Source organism: Gopherus flavomarginatus, chromosome 4 (genome assembly GCF_025201925.1).
Source record: "Gopherus flavomarginatus isolate rGopFla2 chromosome 4, rGopFla2.mat.asm, whole genome shotgun sequence".
NCBI lineage: Eukaryota > Metazoa > Chordata > Testudines > Testudinidae > Gopherus > Gopherus flavomarginatus.
In genome coordinates, this window is record NC_066620.1 from 32248700 (window position 1) to 32264175 (window position 15476).

A 15476-nucleotide genomic window follows, 5' to 3' on the forward strand; every position below is an offset into this window, starting at 1 on the left:
ATATGATCATAGTGGGTGAAATTCACCTCTATGTAAAGAGCTAACTGAAAGCATATGCGCCAACTCAGTGCACCTACTCTGAGGTCTTATGTGGGGCATCTTCTCACACTCACTCCATTTTTATACCTGTGTAACTCCACTGACATCAACAGAGTTACTCCTGATTTACACCAGTGTAAATGACTGGACAATCGGACTCACACATTTAAAATAACTGTCCCTGTAAATAAAATAAATAAAACATTTGTCTGTCTCTTTTTTGCAATGACATCAACCTGTTTGTGTTTAACTATATACTGCTTTACAAAGCCCTTTACACTAAAAAGTTAGACTCTTACTTTAAAATGGTACCGTTTTTTCTGTTGTAAAACAGATTTTGCTATAGATCTTTCTTCATAAACTTCTTCAAAGTGCTATAGCAGCTTAGTTATCAAGTAGATTTTACTAGTTTCTCTTATGTCAGACATCAGCAGCTAAAGCTGTCAAATTGTGCTGAGCAAAGAGAAGTAAACTTCGTGGCCTAAAGATAAAAAATAGAAAGATTATTGTTTCAGAAGTTAAAAATTAACATCATAAAAATGATCTGGCTTCAAACCTAGGTGAATGATGGCTTTTTTATATAAGCATGTCGGTATTAAAAATACATGTTTTGGAAAGAGAACAGCAGCAACTGTTTGAATGCTATTTTAGAATTATCACTGTGAAACCTATTATTTCAGATCAAAAATTAAAGCTAGGGTTTTACTTTGCTGCATTTTGAAATAGTAACATTGGAGACTGTGTAATATAACTGTAACAATTTGGGCATTAGAATTTCCCTTCTCCCCAATTAATCATTAAAAATGTTTTTGTGCATTTTAGTTTTGGAAGAACATAGGTTTAATCTAAAATGTACATCCTCAAGCCTTGACCACGCACACATGTACTCACATGAGTAACCCTGTGCATATGAGTAGTCACATGTTTACTTGCATGCAGAAATGTTTGAAGAACGGGGATTTAAAGGCCAAATTCTGATGCCACTTCAATCCTAATCTTAATCTCATTGAGATCAGCAGCAAAACTTCCACCAACTTCAATGGGAGCAGATTTGGGCCTTTTCCTTGTTGCAGTAATGGCAGTGAGGAAGCACTAGTGCAAATGAGTAGCAGCATTTTGGCCCATACAAGTTAATCTATAATCAATCCTATGCAGTTACAAAGGAAAAATGTTGTGCATATAATATTTTAAAAACTGTTTTTTTTCAATTTTAGAAGGAACTAAAACACCATTGTCATGGTATAATTCCCCACTCTGAACCTTAGCGTCCAAAAGATGGGGTACCAGCATGAATTCCTCTAAGCTTAATTACCAGCTTAGAACCTGTAGCGCTGCCACCAACCAGGAATTCCAGTGCCTGGTACACTCTGGTCCCCCCAAGACCTTGCTCGGGGAACCCCAAGACCCAGACCCTCTGGATCTTAACACAAGGAAAGTAAACCCTTTCCCCCACCGTTGCCTCTCCCAGGCTTCCCCTCCCTGGGTTACCCTGGAAGATCAGTGTGATTCAAACTCCTTGAATCTTAAACAGAGAGGAAAATGCACCTTCCCCTCTCCTTCTCTCCCTGCTCCCCCCCCCCGACTCTTCCTGAGAGAGACAGTAATCCTAACACAGAGAGAAACTAGCCTCTCTCTCCCCCTTCCCTCCTTTCTCCTCACCAAGTCCCTGGTGAATCCAGACACCGTCCCCTGGGGTCTCACACCAGAATAAAAAAACAATCAGGTTCTTAAATAATAAACTTTTAATTAAAGAGAGAAAAACAGTAAAAAATATCTTTGTAAATTTAAAATGGAATAGGTACAGGGTCTTTCAGCTATAGACACTGGGAATACCCTCCCAGTCTAAGTATACAAGTACAAATTAAAATCCTTTCAGCAAAATACAAATTTGAACTCCTTCCAGCCAAATACACATTTGAACTCCTCCCAGCCAAATACACATTTGCAAATAAAGAAAACAAACATAACTTAACTCACCTTATCTACTTAGTACTCACTATTCTGAACTTATAAGAGCCTGTATTGGAGAGAAACCTGGTTGCACCTCTGGTCCCTCTGAGCCCCCAGAGTGAACAACCACCAAATTCTAACAGCACACACACAAACTTCCCTCCCTCAAGATTTGAAAGTATCTTGTCCCCTGATTGGTCCTCTGGTCAGGTGACAGCCAGGCTCACAGATTTTGTTAACCCTTTACAGGCAAAAGAGATATAAAGTACTTCTGTTCTATTAACTCCTACTATCTGTTTATGACACTCCCATTTCACATTCTTTAAAAAATATTATTTATTATTTTAAAAATTAAATTCCCTAAACATTAAAGTAAATCTGAACTTTTTTCCAGTTTATCTCACTTTGCTTACTGACTTTTCACAATCCTTAAAATGCTTTACTTACCCTCATATGTTCTACCATTAATATTTAACACCAATATTAATATCCTATTATGTACAGAAGGAAGGCCTACTTAAGATAAAAGATGTTCTGTGACCTGAAAAAATACCAACAATGTTGAGAAGTAATTTGGCACATTAGTCCTTGTAGAAAAGTCCCATAGAATTTAAATAATGACTATTCTATAACTGTTTTAATCCATGGTATGGAGTTTCGTGGAGGATTACATCCCGGGAACAAAAACCTAAAGGATAGTCAAAAACACTTATAGAAAAGAAATGATTCTCTGCTAAATGTTATGCCTTAGATTAGGGGTGGGCAAACTATGGCCCGTGGGCCAGATCTGGCCTATCAGGGCTTTGGATCCAGCCCGTGGGATTGCCACCCCCATGGCACCTCAACCCCCTTCCCTGAGCCGCCTTGTACACTCCGCACCCCTCCTCTGCCGCAACCTCTTGCCCCGAGCCCCTTCCTGCACCCCGCACCCCCTCCCACACCCCACACTCCCTCCTGCACCAGCCCTACATTCATGGCCCTGCATGCAATTTCCCCACCTAGATGTGGCCCTCGGGCCAAAAAGTTTGCCTACCCTTGCCTTAGATTCTCCATTGGGGTCTGGGCACTTGGAGCATAAAACAGACTTAAAGCCTGCATAGCTGACTGCAAAAGGAACATTCCAGTGTAGGGGGATCCTCCATTAGCCAGCTTCCTACAACACCTCCACGCTGGCTGCCAGCCTTAGGGCCATGATCATGGGAAGAAAAAGTTCCCGTAGCCTGCTGACCCTGGCTGTCTTAGGGCCATTAGCAACCAACACAAATTAATGCATCACTAAGGCAGTTCTAATTTAGGGCTTAAAGTCTTTTTCACCCCACCCTCCAAAACGGTGTTGTGAATTCCTTGACTATAGACAATTAATTCCAAATTGTTTTTAGAACAATTTCTATAGTACAATACTCTACTGACTTCATCCCTATTCTTTGTGTACTGGATATTTCTTTAAAGCAAGATTCAGTACCAGGCCCCATTGAATATTAAAAAAACTTCCAGTAAATTACATAATTCAACACCCCATATTGTATTGCTCATTCCGTTGTCGGTGGGCTTCATCCTGCAGTCCTTAAGTCTCACAACAGTCCCACTGAAATTAATGGGACTGAAGCCAAAGCTGCTTGAATAAGTCTGGCAGAATCTTGCACATTTATTAACTTTGAGATCCTGTGGGCTAGAGACTTAGGCTGAACTTCATCCACAAGGGAGGGCCAGCATGAGGTTCAAGCACCACTTTTCAGTCCCTCCTAAGCCCAATTTTGACACCATAAGTGATACATAGGATCATGCTGACCTTCTGTCGAAAGCATTTCACCCTGGAAGCATGTAAAATCAGTTACCATGTTTACATAAATATTTTAATGCCATTATCAGGACCGGATTTACACCTTATGCACCCCTAGGCACAGCATTTTCAGTGCCCCTCCCCCTGCTTACAGCTGACACTGCACCAATATGAACCTGAAACTTATTTCATATTGTATCAGATCTGTGCTGGCCAAAATATACTGGCCCCGTTCCTTTCCGCAGCAGCCCTCAAAGCAGCACTGCCCAACCCAGCTCCCCATTCTGTGGGCAGAACAGCCCAAGGGCAGCGGGGGCAGACAGGGAACAGTCTCCATGGAAAGACATGATACACTCCACCATGAGAGCCTGACCGGGATGCATCCCACCCACCCCAGGTAAGGTGCAAGGGAGGGACTGTACCTCTCTGCATGGCAAGTGGTCCCTGGGTATCTTCTGTTTCTCCCACAGCCCGGCGTGGCAGCCACTCTCCAGCTCTGCCATGCAGGACACTAGCCACGCCCCTCCCTCTCCATCTCTGGCATAAGGCGCAGGCAGTGGGGCAGCCAAGATTTGGAAGGGGCTGGAACACTCCCAGCACCTTTAGCAGCCACCCCACCCGGCTGCAGATCACAGTGCCCCCAGGGTGGGCTGACTCAGATGCTCACTGTGTGCCAGCCCCACACACTGGGCAGCTACCAATCTGTGCCAGGAGCTCACTTTTAACTTTTAGGCGCCCCTAGAACTCCAGTGCCCTAGGCACATGCCTACTGTGACCAATTGGAAATCTGGCCTTGTTCAGTTTTAGGTCTGGGATGGCCTGTTCAACTAGAGTGGACCACGCAGTTAAGGTCTGTGTGATGGAAAATATAAAAGAGAAAATTAGTGAGTAAGTGATGTTACTAAGAAGAGGGGCTCACAGTCTTCTACTTCTTAAATGTTTGTCCTCTTCGCAAAATTAAGGGTCTAGTGCTCCCATGCTGTTCTTGGGGAACACTGCACTTTCAAGACGTTAAAAAAGACCATTTATTTAAACTAAGAATAACGTATTTTCCCGAAATCTGAAAGTTCATTATTCTCCCTGAATGTTTTTAATTCCAAATTCCTGATTTGTGAAATTAAGCAAACAGACCAATTGATTACATCAACCAGGTGTCTCCAAACTCCTCTATTTGCTCTATTATTTGCATTACTTTACTCTCTAATTTAAGGCTAGATTGTTTTGGGAAAAGAAAAGGTATCTCCCATGCAGCAGGTATGAGAAGCATGGTATCTGATGCAGGCACAATAGATCTGCCCATACAAACACTGAAGTTAATGGGAATTTTGTCACTGACTACAGAGGGAAGCATTATTGAGTCCACTCTCTCTGGGAACACAGGAAGAACACATGCAGCAAGAGCCTCTTCTCCACCCTGTGGTTTCCTCATGCCTGTTTACCTCTGCTAGCCAGTGTAGAGGAACCAGTGTAGGTGGCCATTTCTCTCCCCACCCTCTATGAGATTTCTAGTACTGGTCTTGGTGCTAGAGTCCACCAATTCTTGTGATCCAGGAATGCAAGTTAACCTGGTTTGATGGGAGGGAAAAGCACCTGATGGTTGGTCTGCTCAGCAATCGGAAGATGTGATTGAAGCACATATAGTCATACCTGAGCTAACTTTGATCTAAGACTAACTCTACTCTGCAGATAGAAGGTGTACTTCCTATATTGTGTAGGTGTACATGTGCTAGCTCTGTTCAAGCTAGTAAGCTAAAAATAACAGTGATGCTATTTACATGGAGGCTTGTGCAAGGGGTAAACAGTGAGGTGGCAAAATTTGCAGATAATACTAAACTACTCAAGATAGTTGAGTCCAAAGCAGACTGTGAAGAGTTACAAATGGATCTCACAAAACTGGGTGACTGGGCAACAAAAGGGCAGATGAAATTCAATGTTGATAAATGTAAAGTAATGCACATTGGAAAACATAATTCCAACTATACATATAAAATGATGGGGTCTGAATTAGCTGTTAACAGTCAAGAAAGAGATCTTGGAGCCATTGTAGATAGCTTTCCAAAAACATCCACTCAGTGTGCAGCAGCAGTCAAAAAATCTAACAGAATGATGGGAATCATTAGGAAAATATCATAATGTCACTATATAACTTCATGGTATTCCTACACCTTGAATATTGTGTGCAGATGTAGTCACTCTGTCTCAAAACAGATATATTAGAAATGCAAATGGTACAGAGAAGGGCAACAAAAATGATTAAGAGGATGGAACAGCATCCATGCGAGGAGAGATTAAGAACACTGGGACTGTTCACCTTGGAAAACAGATGACTAAGGGTGGATATGACAGAGGTCTATAAAATCATGACTGGTGTGGAGAAAGTGAATAAGAAAGTGTTATTTACTCCTTCTCATAACACAAGAAGTAGGGATCATCAAATGAAATTAATAGGCAGCAGGTTTAAAACAAACATTTCTTCACACAACACAGTCAACCTGTGGAACTCTTTGCCAGGGGATGTTGTGATATCCAAGACTATAACAGGGTTCAAAAAAGAACTAGATAAATTCATAGAGGATAGGTCCATCAATGGCTATTAGCTAGTTATAGGCAGGGATGTAAAGCCATGCTCTGAAGTGTCTGTAATCTCTGTTTGCCAGAAGCTGGGAATGGGTGATGGGATGGATCATTGAATGATTACCTGCTCTGTTCATTCCCTCTGAAGCACCTGGCATTGTCACTGTTGCAAGACAGGATACTAGGTGAGCTGGACCTTTGGTTTGACCCAGTATGTCTGTTCTTATGTTATGTTCTGATTACAAGACTGTCTGAAATCATAGGTACATACTCAGGTGGCTAGCCTGAGCCATCGCCCATGCTACTCTGGCCATATTGCTTGTTTAACATGCTAGATAGAGCAGAATTAGGCTTGGTCTGTACTTAAAAGTTAAGTCATTCAGGGTGTGAAAAAATACACCTGACCAATATTTCGACCTAACCCCCAGTGCAGATGCAGCTGTGTTGACAGAAGAATGCTGTGTGTCATCTGGGGAGGTGTTTTTTCTACACTGGCATATCCCCTTCCTTTGGCATAGGCTGTGTCTATGCTGTGGGGTTGTGCTAGCACAGCTATGCTGTTATAGTCTCCATTGCATAATTACACTTCCAGCTCCAGTGTAGATGTTCCCCTAGGTTAGATCAAAGATAGCTCAAGTAACAATAGCAGTGAAGTTGCAGAAGCATGGGTGGCACCTGCTCAAGCACGTACCCAGGGACCTGGGTGGGAAGGGAGGGGATAGCCCATGCAGCCACCTGTTCAGCCAGGGCTTCACAGCCATTTTTACTCGATTTATCTTTGATCTAACTAGATCAAAGATAACTCAGGTAGGTCTACACATGCTGCAGTCATACCTCCCAGCTGCAGAACAAACATACCCTATACTTCCTTCACATCTCTGTGATCTTGCATATAAAGCATGCCTTGTAAGGTATCAGGTGAAAGGTTATAATCTGCTGAAAGTAATTTCTCTGTCCATATATGTGTATCATTAATGCATATGAAGTCATGAGAATTGTGTTGTATGGTTGTCAATAAAATGTGCTGTAAATTGGGGAAACCCCAGACATGCCTGGACTTGTGTTCCCCAAGCACATGGGACTGAGGGTATAAAACAGAACAGAGCAGGCCCATGCTTTGCCTTTCTCCTTCACCCACCAACGCTCCAAACAACGAGGAAACTCTGAAAACTCCAATTGAGGGGACTGGCCCAGATTTCAAGGGTGAAATCTGTGCACTATGAACTGCAATACCTAGTGGGGTGAGAAAAACCGCTTAATCTAGATGTTGCCCAGTCTAATAGGTTTGAGAGTTAGACTGCGTGCTTATATTTGATTTCTTTTGGTAACTAACTCTGACTTTTTGCCTGCCAGTTAACATCACTTAAAATCTATCTTTTGTAGTCAATACATTTGTTTAGCTGTTTATCTTTACCAGTGAGTTTGTTTGAAGTGTGTGGTAAATCTGCTCAGGTTTTGCAAAGGCTGGTGTATATCCACCTTCCACTGATAAATTGCTGAACCAATTAATACATTTGCACTGCTCATCTTGAGCAGGACAAGAAAGTATATTCCTGAGGTATAGTGAAGGGAACTGGGAGCTTTGGCTCTGGTGCCTTTCTCTGTGTGATTCATGAGTGGCTCTGGGAGTATTCATGAAATCTAGCTAGGTGTGGAGCTCCACATGTGGTTGTGCTGAGTGATAACAGCACCTGGAGGGGTTTGCTGGTCACTATCAAGGCATTGTGAGAGACAGCCTAGGCTGGAGAGAGTTCAGGAGGGCACAGCAGTCCCCCAGTCCCAGACTGCACCCCAGGGATCCCATTACACCCCTAATTTACATTTGTATATGAGCTAAATGAAGGAGCAAACAAGGACTGGAGAAGCATTAACTCTGCTGCATATGGGAAGGGATGTGATTGCTAACATTTGGAAAATAGTCAGCCTATTTTGGAATCGGAGGGTGCTTGTGCTGACTTATAAGCAGACATGGCCTTGCATTCTTCTGTGTAGTGAAAAGCTGAAGAAAAAGGCTAACAGTTTATTATCTCCAAATGGATATGTAAGTACCCTACTAAGGCTCCAAAGCTGCAGTTCTCACATGGGCAAAACATCCATTGCTGGACCCTCACACTCTCTTCATTCTTAGAAAAACTGCTTTTTTTGGAGAGACTTGTATATTTAAAGTAAGAAAAATCATCTTTGATGTTGTGTGACATTTACTTTCATTGGTGCAAAATACAGTTCTAATGATGTCACATAAGTTGATCTGGATAAAGTAGATTTCCACTTGATCATTCTCTCTCCCCTAATTAATTTTTAATTTGATTGGAAAATGGAGTGCCTAATCACCCTTTCCCACAAAATTAACCTGCAGGAGTGGATAACAGTTTTCATTTTTCCCCCCAATACTAGGTCCCAATCCACCAGATTATCCTAATGTGAGGAAACAGGCTGGAGACTGGCAGGTAACTGTCCCAACTATACAACTCTCAGCTATGCTGGATAGGCAGCAGCTAGTGATCTCCACCTCTTGGCAATATACCATACTGTCACAGGCTCCTTCACCTCAACAGTGATTTGCTCTCACCTTCAGGGGCTTGGGGCCTGAATGCTGCTCATCTACTGCATTTGGGGATTTGTGTTACCTATCAATCCCTTCCTAGGCTTGGTTTTCTGGCCCCGCCCTCTCCTCTCAGTGGGGCAACTCCACACTCCAGTGGATTTGGAATTGTGCTGAATGCATCTTTGCAGCTTTGTGTCATGGAGCTTTGCTCACTGGTCATGACAGCACGGTGGACGCTTCTAAGCATGTCATCCTCTCTGCCACCACAAGCCCATGGAGCCCAGCTTTGTGGTATTTTTGCAGAATGATATGCAGCACCATCACTGCTCAGCTCCTCCTGTTCTCTCCACCCAGTTTCCAAGGGCTTTGTCTCATCTGCACCAGTGAGATGGAGGGGAGTATCTGACCCCAAAGAACCAAGTCTGTTACTCTGGCCAATCTATTTGACTCAACTTTTTGTTTCTTACATCTGTTCGCAAAGCCCATGTACCCATGCAGGGATTTTTAAAAACTCTTTTAGACTTTTATTTTTAAGCTGGGGGAGAAAATCTTGTCCTCAGCCCAACACTCAAACAATATTCTTCAACAGCATAGCTCCTATGTGTGTGTGAGACAGAGATGAACATGAAAAAGAAAAAATCTTTAAAGTTCTGAAAAAATACATGACCATCTTACTTGCACCCAGCACTTTGAATGTTATAATATAGTGTAGATAGTTATAGTATACCTTGCTTTTATCTAATCAGACTGTGCCACTCTAATTGTAATCACAGCTACAATTGGAAGTCAACCTATTATCACGGCAAGATCTATCAGCTCTGCCTAGACTATATTTGCAAACTAGAATGGAAGTTGTCAGTTTATAAACATCTGACATAAATACTGCTACAGACCTGAGAACATCAAACTCAATAACAGCCAGCAAGAAAACTGAAGTGATGCTAGGGATAGACATAAAAGAGGTTAGTGGTGTCATTCTGATTATTTAATGAGGTTAAGAGCTATTGCAGTCTTCAACCAAGAAAAAGGAGAAAGATGAGCAAGTAAACCTTGAGCTAAATGCTTTGTTGAAAATTTACTAAAATGATCAAGCATGTCATACTACAGTTAACCACTGTAATGATCATCTATGTGAGAGAAGATGAAAAAAAATTGAATTACCACTATAGAATTGGCTATGCTTACTCACACTGTGCATAATAGTCTGCTGTCACAGTTTTGTCTCTGCATACCATTTGCCACTGGTCAGAAATAAAGAAGGATAATTTCCCTTTAAACCAAAGTCAACTGTTTGTTATCAGCAAAAATCCATTTTTGAAAATTAGAGCCAATAGGAAGAACACTATATTGTACGTTAAATTAATTCTTCTGTTAAGATATTTGAAATGATATTTGATTAAAAAACAATAAAACATGTTTTAAATCTAAAACAATGATTACTGCAGTCTGAGCCAAAAGTGCTATTACTGATAAGCAACAATAGACTGTTGTTATTTATTTAGTTTTTGTAAAGGCATCACAGTCAATCAATAACAGTGCATGTACTAAAGCAGTAGGGCTTGTGTAAAGATATTTATCAGAAATCCATCAGCAGTGTTCCGCTTTTGATTACAATCCTCTACAGACTTTTCACAACATCACCAAAGATTGTATACCTCTTTAACAAGCCACATTGACAGGAGTAATATTGTAGAAACCACACTACATAATATGCATATTTAACAGCATACTCAATTAACCACTTTGCTGACTGAGATTGCTTTGTTATTCATTGTATTCCAACTTATGTTAATACTTTGGCAGTAGACATGAAAAATGAGTGATATAGCATACTGGAAATTTTGAAAGGGAATAGAAAAATGCATAACTTAAAGCCATATTTAGAAAATGGTTGTATGTTACCGTCTGAAAGAATGAATACTCTTCAACTGTGCATGAATACTAGTTGGACCAGCAACCTAGGTAAGTATTTGGAAATGAGTTAGTGAAAAAACTATTATAACTATACACAACTCATTCTGGAACCTCTCCCTACACCCCCAAAATTAATTAGTAATAATTCCAATCTGCAAGAAAAATATCTCCACTTCACATTACATTGCTTTAAAATGCAAGAAAACCCTGAAATGTTTAAATTTAATACCAAATTTAGCATTGTAACTATAGTGTAAACTTTGTTCTGAAATGTAATATAAATTTTATAGCTGAAAAATATCATTTAGTTTGAGGACATGCATTTTATTACTACTATAGGTAGAAGTAGTAATCAGGTTATCCCAATAGATAAAAAATTAAGAAAGAGTGACCATATAAATTTATTATTTTACCTAGTCTAATAAAATAGTCCATCTCTAACTTTCTTATTCATTGTTAAACATAAGGGAATACAAAATGCTTTAAGTGCATCGAAAGCATACCTTCCAAAATTGTTTTGATTTCATTTTTCACAGTATCATTATAATTATTTTACTGAAGTAGTATAATCCCAATCCAACTGTCTTTACCTACTCAAAACCCCTATTGAGTTCAGTGGATATCTAGACTGATTAAGGGCTGCATGATTCAGCCCACAGTGTGACACACTAATAAAGGCTGGATAGTGATTCAATTATAGATGCCTTTTTAAATTGCTGCAGTTTAAAATCGAGAGCACATGAAACTCAGGGGCTGATATAATAGAGACAGTCATAGTGCAGATAGATATTGAGCAAGTTTCCCTCTACTGCTCTACTAGTGTATCACAATTCAGACATGTAACACGCTTAGGATTCTAGAGGGAGATTTGTGCCTTTGAAAAACATGTGCCTCTAAAACATGGACCTCTTAAAAAAACTTCCAGAAAAACTAAACAAAGCATAATCATGCCTAGTCGTATGATATGGGCAAACAACTACTGAGGCTCAGTTAGGAAAACACCAAATGTATTTTTTAATCTAGATTTCTGAAGGTGAAATGTGTGTGCAAAAACACACTGATCCAATTAGTTATCTCTTACTTTTACTGTATTTAAACAAAAATATACACAGGAGGCCCTTAAATTGCAAGTTCTAAGATCCAAGGTCAAGCACAACGGACTATTTTAGAAAATGTAGTGATGCGCATCACTCAGCTGAAATTACAGACTATTGGAGCCAGAGTCTCAACTGGTGTAAACAGGGATTGTTCCACTGAAGTCCTTAGACTCAAGCCAGTTTATACCAGTTTAGTATCTGGCCTATGGTATTTGATATATGCCTTCACCCAGTGAAGAAGCTGGTGGGAGCTAACTGGGGTCAGGTTCAATCCAGTTGAGATACAGGTGACGTTTCAGCCAGGAGAAAGATAAGAGATGGTGGCAGCTGTGTAGGGGATATATGTCCAATCTTTGCTAATGTGATGTGCAGTCTTGGATTCAAAGCGGATCCATCACTGTTCCTGGATTTTCACATACCAGCTTTGGCAAAGGCTGTCTTTCTCCATTTAAGGTTACCATTCCTTTTTATTGTGGACCTTGCCCCCCTGGGCCCGTGCTTTTGTAATCTACAGACACTGAAATGAACTCTGTTGGACTTTCCCTTAAAAAGTGTGTGGTAGCTTCAGCTACAACAGAATGCAACAACCTTCCTCTTAAATAGGACATGGAGTTGTGAGTATATAACATCAGCGTTTCATGCTCTGAAACTTATTCAGAGGCCACTTTCCCTGGCAAACACTAAGTAGTCTGGAAGCACCTTTGCTGAGAGATCACCAATTTCCCTCTCTCCTCCTGTTACAGGAATTATTATCCAGAGTTTTGCTAACTGTGCCTGGGGTTCAACTTGCCATATACAGCTGAGGAATAATCTCACTGGAAGGTTCCCTCTAGAAGTCCATCACAGACACAAGTTTAACGAGAAGCAAAACACAGGGTAAAACATAATTTTGCTTAAGCATTTGAATTAATTTTAGCTTTTATTTTTACTTTAATAGTTAATAGGGGTTGGGATTCAATTGTTTCATTGACAAAAAGGGTGAGAGATGACTACACGGTTGGAATTCTACTCATTTGCCTACTAAGCACACTTCTGAAAAATAAAATAACATGTTAATGTGTCATAAAAATACAATGCAAAATTCCAGCAAAAATATTCATGGAAGTGAGAGCTGCAAGACTGTGGAATTGTCTTCCAAAAAGCAAAGGCTCCATTGCTTGCATCTTTTAAAACCAGAGTGGCCAAGACCCAGGTGGGTATGGTTTGAGAGGGGCTGGGGGAATAGGATTGAAATAAGATGTTCTTTTGGGGTGAAGTGCTGTCTGTTGCCAGCCATGGGGGGGCAGGCGCGGCTAGTGAGGGTTGTGGCTTTGTTAAAGTCTGTTGGACACAGTCAATGTGGCCTCACCTTATTTCTTCTGATACTCCTAACATTACAATATTGGAAAGAACATTGCTCACAGGGGATCATCTAGCTGACCTATCCTAACAGGTGGTTTCTATCTCTAATTTCTGTGATTGTATGAAAACACTACCCAAGTAACAGTGCCAAAAAGACTGTTATGAGGTCACCATAAGGACTGTAATGTCTACACATGTTCACATTTCATCAGAATGAAAATACTGCTGAAGAATTAATGGAGCTAATTCCAAAGTCCACTGCTGAAGGAAAGCAAGTTTGAGGATCAAAATTCACTGCCTCACCCCCAAGCTAGCACGGGCTATAAGCACTGTAGAGGAAATTCACTCAGCCCCTGGGGTAAGGAATGAGGGCCTAGTCTGTCTCTCTTTCAAAAGCAATCCCCTTTGGCTGATGCTCAAAGCTACACTGCTGAGCTCTTCAGGGGCTACATCCATTCCTGCTCAGCCAGAAGACAACATGCCTCAGTGAAGCTTATAGAAGAAAGTGGAGAATTATTAATGATAGAAATTAAATGTTTTTAAAATACTGAGAAATGATAGAGTGTCTGCTTTAAATGCACAAAAGCAAAGTAATTTAGGATTAAGGCAAACACTCTGAAATGCATTCTGATCACCAAGATATGTGGGACATGTACTACCCTAAATCTTGCAAAATCACAACCCCCTAAAGGTTGGCAACTCCACCATGTATTATTAATAATAATACTTATTAATTTATTAATTATTATATTATAATATTATTATTACAGTACTCATCCTAACTTATTCCCTTCCTGCAGAGCCGCTCTTGTTCACCACATACCTACAATTGAGTTTAAGTTAATTTTAAAAATTAGGCAAGGTATGTCATCTTTAAACATTCCCTAATGAAATCTATTTTGGAGACGATTTGATTACTTGTTCCTTTTTTCCCCACCCTTCATCTATCTCTAAATTTGTTAAGAAGCTCTTACATGATTTCACAAAGTGTCCAATAATAGAATAGAAAGAGATATTAGTCAGCTTTCCCCACCTAAGTACAACACGCAGTATTCTGAGATTTCTAGGTATATTGAAGAGAGCAGGGCTCTGAATGTCCTTGCTATTCTGGATTTAGACCACACTTTCAATGTTACTATTTTAATTAGCAAAAAAGTATAAAAGTAATTACTACACACTTTAATAATAAAGTATATGAGACATAAAATGACATTTTAAAAATAACTGCTAGAAACTTATTTACTGACATTATTAAAGGTTGGTAAAAATCTAATGTAGCCTAACTGCCTAATCTCTGCAGCTGGGCAGTTTGCACAAAGACACAAAGGGTAACAATAAGATCCGTTTGTTACCTTGTAAAGCTTGTAAATGACACCATATGATAGTGCAAATGAAGCATAGCAAGATGAGAAAATGAAGAATGAAGCTGTATAATTTAATCAAAAGTCAGGGGTTTTCAAGCAAAGGGAGACTTTCGCTCAAACCCTTAAAATACACCTGCATGCTTAGCAGTCTTTATACTGATTTTATTAGTCATAAATATATATTTAATGTTTCATATATTTATGGATATTATAGTCATGTGCTTGTATTTGCAAAACAAAAACCAGAAGAGTGCTGCATAGACAGGCAGGGACATAGTGTGGTACAAAGGAATATCTCACTTTAGAAACTAAAACCATTCTCTATCATTGTAAATTCTGAACTAAAAGCTTATTTGGACTTGGAAAGAATTTCATCTTAGTCACTTTACTGCCCTTCCCTGGCTGTCATGGTGTGCATACCCATTATATTCCCCTCTCAATATTTGGATGTTTACTTCCTTGCTGATCCTTTGTCTAATCAGTGGCCCCATGTTTTAGTTCATGTACTTTAGACTAAAATACAGTAATTAATTGGAAGAAACATTATAATTAGACGTCTTTTAAACAATACATACGTCCGGCCCCGCCCCGCCCCGTCCCCAGCTCATTTGAACTTGGGGGATCTTTTGTTTCACTGGCTCTGACTCTACTGATGTTAAACTCTAAGGGTGACATGGAATAATGTCCACCGCATCCTCCTGTGGTGCCCAATGAAAGGCAGTTTTCTTATCCTAGGGACACTTGATGATTCGGAGAAGGGAAGATTGGCGTGGGGGGTGAGAGCACGAGGGTCGGAGAGGGCCAAGGAATCCCAGCGGGCACACGCAGACCAGAACTGAACCGGGCCAGCCCAGCAGACTCGCGATTCGTTC

General features: G+C 40.4%; 1 protein-coding gene across 19 annotated transcripts in view; it reads right to left on the reverse strand.

Annotated features, from left to right (window-relative positions):
* NRXN1 (neurexin 1) overlaps window positions 1-15476 on the reverse strand; it is a 1267446-nt gene that overhangs the window by 442261 nt on the left and 809709 nt on the right. The gene's annotated exons all lie outside the window — the stretch shown is intronic.